Source organism: Pholis gunnellus (genome assembly GCF_910591455.1).
Source record: "Pholis gunnellus genome assembly, chromosome: 16".
NCBI lineage: Eukaryota > Metazoa > Chordata > Actinopteri > Perciformes > Pholidae > Pholis > Pholis gunnellus.
The window spans coordinates 17,605,243-17,615,964 of NC_136543.1; positions in this window are offsets into that span (position 1 = coordinate 17,605,243).

Here is a 10,722-nt window from a genome sequence, read left to right on the forward strand (position 1 = left end):
CGGTTACAGTATATCAATGCAAGAAGAATATTTAGTACATACAACTTTGTCAGAGAGTTGCAGACAAAAGACAATTTGGGGATGCTGCCAGCATGTGGACATGCAGTCGTACAATATTCCTCTAAACAAGTACAACATTTTCGGAAATATGCTTTTCCGCTTTCTTTGCTGAGAGTTAGATGAAAACGTCAGGCTTCAGTCAGCAGCTGGTTAGCTTAACTGAGCATTAAGACTGGAAACTGGGGGAAACGGCTAACCTGGCTCCGTCCAAACGGAACAGAATCCACCTGCCAGCACCTCTAAAGCTCAATAACACTTTGTGTCTTGTCTTGTTGTGGTTTTAGAGTGGGCTTGAATGTTCTTGGCCTGGAACTGTAACTTACTGAAGTCTGTTGGTTGCCTGGCAACTTCAAGGTAACGACACTTTGGTTTTTGTACAGAATAAACAATAACAATATAATGTATTAACTGCAGAGCTTTGGATGTGCTGGTAGACCGGTCTTGTTAGTTTGGTATCGAGCCAGGCTTGCTGCTTCCCCTGCTTCCTGTCTTTATGCTAAGCTAAGCTAACCAGCTACCAGCGTTTCAGACATGCGAGCGGCATCAATCTTCTTTCTTAAAAATGTCACACGATACCTTTAAGAGAAATGAGCAATTATGCTCGGTAATGTTACTTGTTTCCTGTGCACTTCAAATTGAACAACATTGTCACCTGTTACAGGAATGTTCTGCTGTCATTGAAGAAAGGGGGGGCGAGACAGACGGGGGTATGACATGCAACGAAGGCCCAGAGCCAGAATTTAAACCTGGACGTTGTGGTTGTAAGGCACGCGCTGCAAACCCTCGGCTACCGAAGCGAGAGTCTACAAACAAAAAGGACGGAAGTTGACAATAAAATACTTAAGTTCAACACAGGTTGATTTGACAGAAAACCTTTTTTCTTCTAATTATCTATCCCACTTGGATATAAACAAAACTTAAAACTCAATACTTGCCTTACAAGTTTCGAAATGAGCAAATCTTTAATTTCCCACACGTCTATGAAGTAACTCACTGAACCAGTGAGGAAATAGATTTCGGAGACAGTGAGATTAAATTCACAGTGACAAGGGAGCCAAGATCTGATAACTCTTTGATCATACTACCTAACTCTCGATGCTGACTGGCACTTGTGGAAACTTCTGAAAAGTCTTATTAAAATCATCCTTGTTACGGGTGTCCTGCTGAAACTCCTTGAAATGTGTGATATTACATCCAGTGAGATACGGAGACAGGCCACACAGTGAATCCTCTCCTGCCTCTGGGAGTCGACGTCTAACCAGACATGACTTGGCTTGTCAAACTCTCTCTTTCGATGGCAATAAAAGAGGAGATGGTGAATTTCTGGATGTAATCAGATTACTTCAGATCTGCTCTCCGAGGACTTCCTACAGTATCGTGGCCTGTTGTCTGTTGATCAGATCAATTGCTGTCCACTAATGTCAATAAACAGGACAAACGCCCGCCCTCTGGTCATATTTAAGATCAATAACCCCAATTCAATGGGAAGGTGAAGCCAATTAAGGCCGATGGATGGCTAAAGAAAGCAGAGCGGGAAGAGAGGAAGCGAGACAGTATTGCAATTAGTGTGTAATAAGTGAAGAGGTAAAATATCTACTTAGCGATCGTATCTCAATCAAGGCTCCAGCTTCATAAATTCTGCCGGATAATATAACTGACTGTTTGGTTGCTGAGGTTTCAGATAAATACACTAAAATAAGAGTGGAACCCTTATCTCATATGAAAAACAGTGCATTTAGTGTAACAGTCATGATATTCGTTTGACTACGCTGCTCATGATGGTTTCTTTCCTTCAGTTGACCGTTGGCTAGCAGCCCAAACAGCGATTCTCCAATCATAGCTTAGCAATCGTAACCAGGCACAACTAGTCCGTCACGCTCTGGAAAGAAAAATACTTCAAGACTATCAAAAGGGAAGGTCATTTTTTTTATGCCTTTCCAGAACCAAATACATAAGATGTGTGTATCTTATGCTTCAAGGTAAGCTACAATAGCTAGCATGCCTGGCTAACTAGCTTACTTTGTTATTGATAGTGCAGCGCTACTTCCACAAACAAAGCAACATATCATGAACAAACAAGAAGGACACTTGGAGAACCCAGATCTTGTAATGTTAACGAAAGTGAAAGATAATGTGTGTATCCGCTCCATGATGTAATGGGTTCTTCCTTTGGCTCTTTCACACGGTTGTAGGTAACCATCTAGACACGCTCATGCTACACCCTCCTGCAGAGTTTCATGAACTTCAGGACAGTAGTTTTTTTGTAATCCTTCTGATAAGACAGACAAACCAACCAAACCGAAAACATAAACTCCACTTGGCAGAGGTATATAAAAGTGAAACCATTTTTTTTACTTTTTATTATGCCAATAAAGCAGAAATATAACCACCATAACCTCTGTGTTGCTCGTCCAAGTAGATCTCTCTGTAAAATGAGCAAAGAAACAGCAAAATACTGTCCGATCTTAAAATGATCATATTGTCCTGTGTGTTATTCTAAGGCCAACCAGCTCTACCCGGCAGTACAAAAACATGGATCACCGACTGATGAACAACCTGCTTTTGTCTACGTGTGAAATCAACGATCAATTGTTTATAAAATTACCAAAAATGTTGAGTGACGGGCCGATCATCGTTATCATTGTAAATGTGTTGTGCAACAACGTGAAGCTTGACAACAGAAACGAAGGAGGGGGTTGGGCTTAGTGAACGGTTAATTCTCATTTCAGTATCATCTCTGTATGTCTTTGTATATTGATATCTTTGTGTGTGTGTGCGTGTGTGTGTGTGCCAGATCGGCCGTGGGCACACTGGGATGCTGGCAACCATGCTTGTGTCCGGTGTTTGATCAGGCTTGTGAGATGATACACAAACACACAATATCTTAGTTTTTTTTACCTTTCTGTGCACACAAATACACACTTGCTCACTAATTAGTTCAGCTTGAGCCAGGGAGCATTCATGTTCTCTATATATCATTCTTTTTGCGTCAAACAACAAAGAAAGAATCAGTATTTAACTCAAAAATAAATCACTGGACAGAAATAAACCACAATAACAGCCAAGATCTCAAACTTTCACACTGGGGATCCACCAGAACGTCCCAAATCGACTTTTCTTTTAGTTCATTCTCATCCTGTTCCACCTTTTTGTTTTCTCAGCGTCATCTTGAGCCCATACATTACATCGCAGCCAATTTCCTGTATTTGAGAGCTGCTGCTGCTGCTGCTGCTGCTGCTATTCTGCCCCTCCCAGTGGGACCAGGAATAGTGTAACACTGCATCCTCTGCCAATGCGAGACACACTGCAGCACAGTGTGATGGAGCATCGTCTCCTTCAAGGACATGCCGTCTCATCCCAGCATGTAGAGGGTGGACGACTCCGACGCACCGAGCTGTATATAGTTTCTAGGTCACGCTGGTGTCGGAGGTCACCCCATTCATTCATTCATTCATTCTCTGTGGTCATGTGCTGCTGTGTCCCAATTCCACACTACGTAGTAATAGTAAACAGTATGTACAACAACCAAGAATAAATAGTCCTTTCATTTTCATTCCATTATTCTCTCCGTCGTCAATTTTGTTTCTGGTCTGTCTTTAGTTTTTGTTAGCAGCTTCCGGGTGAGGTTGTTATTTTGTAAGTGACGTTTCTATCACTCCAACATGCTTTTCTGTCAGCTGTGATGTTCGTTTCTAAGAGCAGTTAACTTAAAGTTTGTCACATTGTAGAACTAAACTTAGCTGAGTCAGCTTACAACAACATGTACCTGCTGCGTCGGCTTTTCGCTCATATTTTTCTCGTTCTGGCACTGGAAAATGACGTCGCCATTCTTAGTGCCACCTCCAAGTTATTTTTTTTCATCCAGGGAAACAGCCGTCAAAGTGCACAAAACTCAGAAAACTCACAGATGAGGACATTATTCAGAGGTCTACTTTACTGTTTTGTGCAAGAGAAAGCAAAATGCTTTTCCAATATCACTCTGAAGAGTTCCTACTATTCCTATTATTATCTATTCATTGTGACACAATAGTGCACATTTACTGGCATTTTTTTTCTCGTGTGTACACATTGTAGATTTAAAACTTACTAAGAATATATCAGAATGGGGGTTTGGTACCTTAGACACAAACAACAACATCTCCGGTTTGATCCTGACTGGGCTTCTTTGTTGCGTGTCATTCCGTTCGCTCTTGTGCCATGTTTTCAGTTTGGGCCAGTACGATCAGCAACCGTCCAATAAAGGCAAAGAAAGACAGAAAAATAATCTTTGAAAAGAAAAATACAGTTGGAACACACCAGAATGAGAGAGTAGGAAGTTAGATTTCTGACTGCTACACAAACCGGTCATATAATTGTGTTAAAGAAGAGAACAACGGCTGACGTACATGCTGGCAGTCAAGAGGGCGGGGAAGTGAACAGACATGCAGACGGTCAGACGGTCACTGAATGGGCCGAAAGATTGAAGGAGAGTTGAAGGAGAGAGGAGAATCACAACGAGACAGCAGGTAGTTGAGTTCAAACTGCCTTTATGTAGCTACTGTTTTATGGTCCTTGTTGCTCACTCTCTGTTTTACAACACAGACACAGATGTTTAGCTATCTCCACAAGAGGGATCATGCGACCCTCTCGTGCATGTGTGCACCTCTGTGTCTGTCCACGGCTAATCTCGCATTCTTCAGCAGCAAACTGCATTATATATTCGCCGCTTGTTTTTGAGTTCGAACTTAGTGTGTTTTACAACACCTTACGGCCCACTAGTGTATAAAATGGGGGTTAGCCAATTGTGGGATGTATTTATTCAATCACACACTGCAGCATTGGTCGTTGCAGACACACCTGGCGGAGCTCTGCATTCTACTGAGTGTACCTTTCTAGTTCAATTTGATTCAAGTCAAACCAGTTCAGCGCAAATTAATTCAATTCAATTCCAGGTGGATATACACGCACACAAACACGCACACATACCGTACCTACAGGTCTCTGCTTACACACACACACACACACACACACACACATAGTACAATTCAACTCCATTCAAATCAATTTAACTCAATTAAATTGTATTTGTATCTCATTCAAATTAACTTCATATGTAAACACCCACTCACACACACACTCACACACACACACACACCCCTGACCCACATAAAGCAGTGTGTAAGCAGTCCGTCAGGGACAAAGAGTTTCTGGCTGTACAGACGTATATCACTTCTCTCTTTGTTTACAGCTAGCAGGGGGTCAGGGAAGGACAAGGAAAGGGGGGGGCGGGGTGCAACAATAGCCCCAGCAATGACAGTAACACAAGGGTATGCATGTACACACATCACGAGCCCCCTTGCGAGTGTGTGTGTAGACCCCTAAAAGCCTATAGCGCTTCCTTTGATAGCAGCTAATTGGCGTCCCACATCACAAATAAGGATAACAAGCGCTTACTGTACATTCACTCATCCTCTGACAGCCAAAGCTCTGAGAGGAAACTGTTGTTAAAAATGCAACTCAAAGCTGAATTTTTTACAACTCGGCTTTTCCAAGGTTCAAAACGCCCAAGAGCCAAATTGTGGTATTCAAATATTAATGGCTGCATTAAATATAAGGCATATATTCATCTCTGTGGCGGAGAAAAGAAAGAAAACAGAGCATTAAATTGGAATTTTACTACCAATAATCAAACAACACAACGACAAACAGGATACTGCAAATAGCCAATGCAAATACACATAATGCATATAAACCTTCATAATATCTACATGATGGAGACATTAGAGCTCGGTTTGTATCCACCTCTGAGCAAATAAGCCTTGAAATCCATCAGTTCTTTATTTCAACTGAAAGAATGATCAAACTGAAGCTTGTTCACAATGAAAATGGATTCAAGTACCAGCTTAAACATGCCATTCCCTCTCTCCCGCTCACATTTCTTTCTGTCTCTCACTCTATCCACCCCTTTCTCTTTGTCAGCCTCGCAGCACAGAATCACAATGCTCATTTGCAATCGCCCTTTCATAAGGCACTGTGCACTGCTCTGGACTCAGCCAGAGTGTGTGTGTGTGTGTGTGTGTGTGTGTGAGGGAGAGAGAGAGAGCGAGAGAGAGAGAAGGGGGAGGGGTGATGCTAAAGAATCATAACCTCTTCATTCCATTTTCCGCTCTCTTTTTTGCTATTTGGCGATTCATCCTTTGCTCCTTTGCTCCTCACCTCAGGGACGGCGGTATCTAATTGTGTGTGAATGTGTGTGTGTGTATGTGTATGTGTGGGTGTGTGTGTGTGTGTGTGTGCATGTCTAGGCCTGAGGCAAATCGGCTGTAGCATTCCATCGGTGGTCAATCTTTACCGTTGGTCTAGCTGGGTTTGACACTGCCACCTCCCATTAGACTCCTCAAACTAGCTCTTTGTCTCCTCTCCTCTCCTCTCCTTTCCTTTCCTCTCATCTCTTTTCCTCTCCTCTCTTGTTCTGTCCTTTTATGTCTTCTCCTTTACTTTTTCTCACTTAACTTTTCCTTTCTGCTCCATCCCTATTCTGGCTTCTCCTTTCCTTTCCTCTTCTCTCCCTTTCCTCTCCTTTCCTGTCCTCTCCTTTTATTTCCTCTCCTCCTACCTTAGCTTACCTATCCTCTCCACTATTCTCCTATTCTTTTGTGTTTTCCCTTTCTGTCTTTCCTTTTTCACTCATTTTTCTGCATTGTCCTCTCCTCTCCTCTTCTCTCCCGTCCTTCTCCTTTCTCTTATCTCATCTCCTCCCACAGATATGTCCTCCAGTATATAATCATCCATTTTCCTTCCCACCTACCACCAGCATCCGCATGATGCATACTTACATCAATAAAGTAACACTGCGCATTATATATTTCACATTTCCTCCAAACAAAGCAGAGGATTAACTGAGTTTAGGTGGGTGTGTGAGTTCATCCCCTTCTTTTCCTCTCCTGTCTCTCAAAACACACGTATGTGTGATTTATCCGCAGCCTCCTGCACTCATCTCTACCTTCAGGGACAATATGCCGAGAACAAAGATGGAGAGGATGTAAAAGACCCACAAACAGAGGAAGAGGTCAAAAGGGTGTGCGGTGAGGAGATGAGTGAACGAACGGCTGCAGAAAAGAGTGGCTTGGAGTGAACAGGGGGCGGAGAGAGGGCAAAAGGTTGAGAAAGAGTGAAAGAGATAGAGAGAGAATAGGAATAATAACCAGTGGGTTTGGACTCTCAACAAAACGGACAGATGTCTGCATACAATGAGTCTGTGATCTCTTACTTTCTCCCTTTCCTCCCCCCTCTCCCCCTCAGACTCTCTCGCCATCTCTTTCTGAGATTGCGGTAAAAGCAGCTATATATTTAAAGGCTTGTCCCTCTGATTGGTCAGACTTCTCTCTCAGTGTCTGCTCACTGGAGGCTGCAGAGTAGTCTAATATTTGATTAGCGGGACACTGATTCATGACGGGGCTCATTAAGTGACAGCTCCGATATCAAAGTCTTCCAGGAAACTGATTGCATTAGTTTTGACTTTGAATACTTCAAAACGAAAGAAAATTGTATTCACACAGACTAGACTGAATCTGTGGAGAAACAACAAATCCATATGCTACTGGATAGGGCAGTGCTCACCGAATGTGTCGTAAAGATGATGTGAATGAATCTTATGTTGACCTTTAGATCCACCAGATCAGAGAGATTTGGGAGCGACGCGTCATCTTCCATTATCAAAACACCAAATGAGGGGATACTGTTTGGAAGAATCATGCTCAGTCAGCTCTACGTACCACTGTAGCGTCGGTTTTAAACATGTCAGCGACGGCGTGTTAATATTCACTCGCTACATACATAGTGTGTTTAACATTTATTTTTATTCTGTCTTCACTGCAAGTTAGATTTACGAACAAAACCACTTGGTTAGATTTAGGGAAAGAGTGTGGTTGACGTTATCTTGACTCACTGTGTCAGCGCTTACTTTTAGTTTCGCACAGGACAGGATGAAAGTCCTGTACTTGTTTGTTTTCCTCCCCGGTGTTTTGATTGAACTGTATTATAAAATATGAAAATTTGAATCAAAGTTTAAATGTGACTCAGATAAACTAAATGTGATTTAAAGTGTATGCAGTTTATCTCAAACCCTCATATAGCAAGTACAGAGACGGAAGTTGAAGTTTGTGTATAGATCCGTTTAAACAGCAGTGCTGAGAAAGCAAACAAGTTGCAGGGAGCTCTAATGGCAAATTAAAGCACTCAACTAATTAACAGAATTGAAAATGGTAATCCATCAAACTGTGTAGTCAGGGCCCTGAAGCAGGAGTAAAATTATATGTCCGCTTTCAATTTGATGTGAAAAAACCATTAATATTCATGGCAACAGCCGCTGGCCTTTCATTAATGATACCCTGTACCTTAAACAACTTCTTCTCCGTGGTTACAAACATGAGGAAATGCACATGATGGGAGTTTCTGAGGGGCTTTCACTGTTGACTCATGAGACTCATTGCAGACACAGTTTCGACCAATTCACGTCAGTTTTAAAGTGCAACGGGTAGAACAACTTAAACTCAGAAAGATGTAGTTTCACCTTAACTCTGTCCACACGCGTTAACATCAGTGTCATAGTTCAGGTCTTCACCTCTCTTGACCTCAGCATCCTGTGCAGTACTTGATCTTTGCCCTTTCACTGAGAGGAGAGATCAATAAGCGTTAGGCAATTTACTTTAAGGGAACACAGAGTCTAAATAAAAATCTCTGTTTCAGGTAAAATACGTGTAATTACAGGAGTGGATGGTCTGGTTTACAACCTTTTAGAGGAGGAGAGTATAGTCCATCCATCCATCCATCCATCCATCCATCCATCCATCCGGCCATCCAATCCACCTGATTGCTAGCACTGAACGGTACACGACTGTGTTGCCATGAGAATAAGAGGCTGTGTTTCCCTGGCAACTATTCTTCAAAGGCCCGCACCTCTCTGCTGTCTGCGCTCTCTCTCGATGAGATTCGATGATGCAAGAGCAGCAGCAGTTGTGTTAATAGTTACACCAGTCAGCGGGTAAGACGGCGCTGGAGTTGTTAGAGCCACACAATGACTGAGATTAGCTTAATTAATGAGCTTGATCCATTATCAAAGTGTAAAACATGGGAGAGAAAGAAACACCTTCTAGGTTCTCAGATTAGACTGACGTCGCTTTTGGAAGTGAAATACTGATAATTGTGGCTTGAGTACATTTTTTGTTTCTGACCAGGATCCACAAGTGCTTTAATGCTGCGTACAAACTTTATAGCTCAAATTATCACCTGAATCTGCATTTCCTCTAAGCGCTGAGTGAGCTTGTTTCAGCGCACTATTTCAGTGTTCTGGTCACCAAAAAGACCAAAATGCCATTTTGGTCTGGTTTTTACTGTTCACTCCCCCTCATCAGTCAGCTGTTTTCAGTGAAAGAAGAACCACGTCTATAGCACCAAATGGCAGCAAGAGTTAGCGGCTAACTAGCTACTGTAGTGAACATAATGTAGCATTTAGCAGCTAAGAGTCAGATATTTTTCACAGGAGTTAGCAGAGACCAAAACAAGGGGTGAATATTGGATTTACATTCATTTGGTGGACACAAAAACAACTAACTATGCTAACGTTGCTCTATCTTCTAGATATGTAGACTAGTTACACAGCAGTGTGCTAACATGTTCACTCAAACAGCTTAAGTGATTATATGTTAGTGCTGTGATAACTGCTTGTTTTTAAACATTTTTTAGACATAGCAGGTTAAATATGTGTCTCAAGTGTCACCGTAAAGCTAGCTAACGTTAGGTAAAATGATATCCTCACCTGAAGGCAAACTATAGCACTCGCCTGATTACATAATTACTGTATAATCTTTTGTTCTTATGTTAATTTGCCCTTCATAGCCCTTTCTTTGTCCATGCTTTTCTTTGCCACGGCTGACTCAAGGCTTCTTAAAACCAAAAACTTCTACATTCCTGCTTTTCTCAACACTCTAGCGTACACGATGTTGAATTTTATGTTAATTTCTCTTTCTGTCTGTCCACCCTTCCGTCTCTTTGTCAGGTGGTGGGTGCTGATGCTGTAACCACTGTGAGGAGCTGACACCTGGTTGATGCAGTGAAGTGTTCCAGAGGGATAAACACAAGCGAAGGTAGGAATGAAAAATGAGGAGCGGAAAAATGCTGAGAGAAAAAAAAAAGAATGTAAAAAAAAAAAAAGAACAGCAGCTGAAAAATAAGGACACGGCAGAGAAACACCATATGGAGGGAGTCGGAGAGCGGAGGGATGGATGGACAATTTAGGAATAAGGAAACGGTGATGGGTAGAGAGGAAAGATGAGAGCTAGACAGTCGCTGCATCAGTTGTGTACAGTACAGCTGCTGCATGGGTTTGATTCACAGGCCACTGAATACCCAGTCAGCCAGTGTGTGACAGAAAGAGAGATCATTGTGGTTTCGAGACAGAGAGAAAGACACACAGATGGAGAAAGGGAGTGCAGATGGTATTAATGGTGAGTTAATAGTGGTTCGGACTTGGCAAAGACGAGCAGTGCTGTTTCTGTGCTCAGTAAATCCACACTGGTGAGGCTCCTGGGCTGTAACAGGAGGAATCTTTCAATAAGAGCTGAAAGGGAAGCTGGGAGGCCTCGCTCCGACGCTTTGGCTTCCAGTCTGGACCAGGTTTGCTTT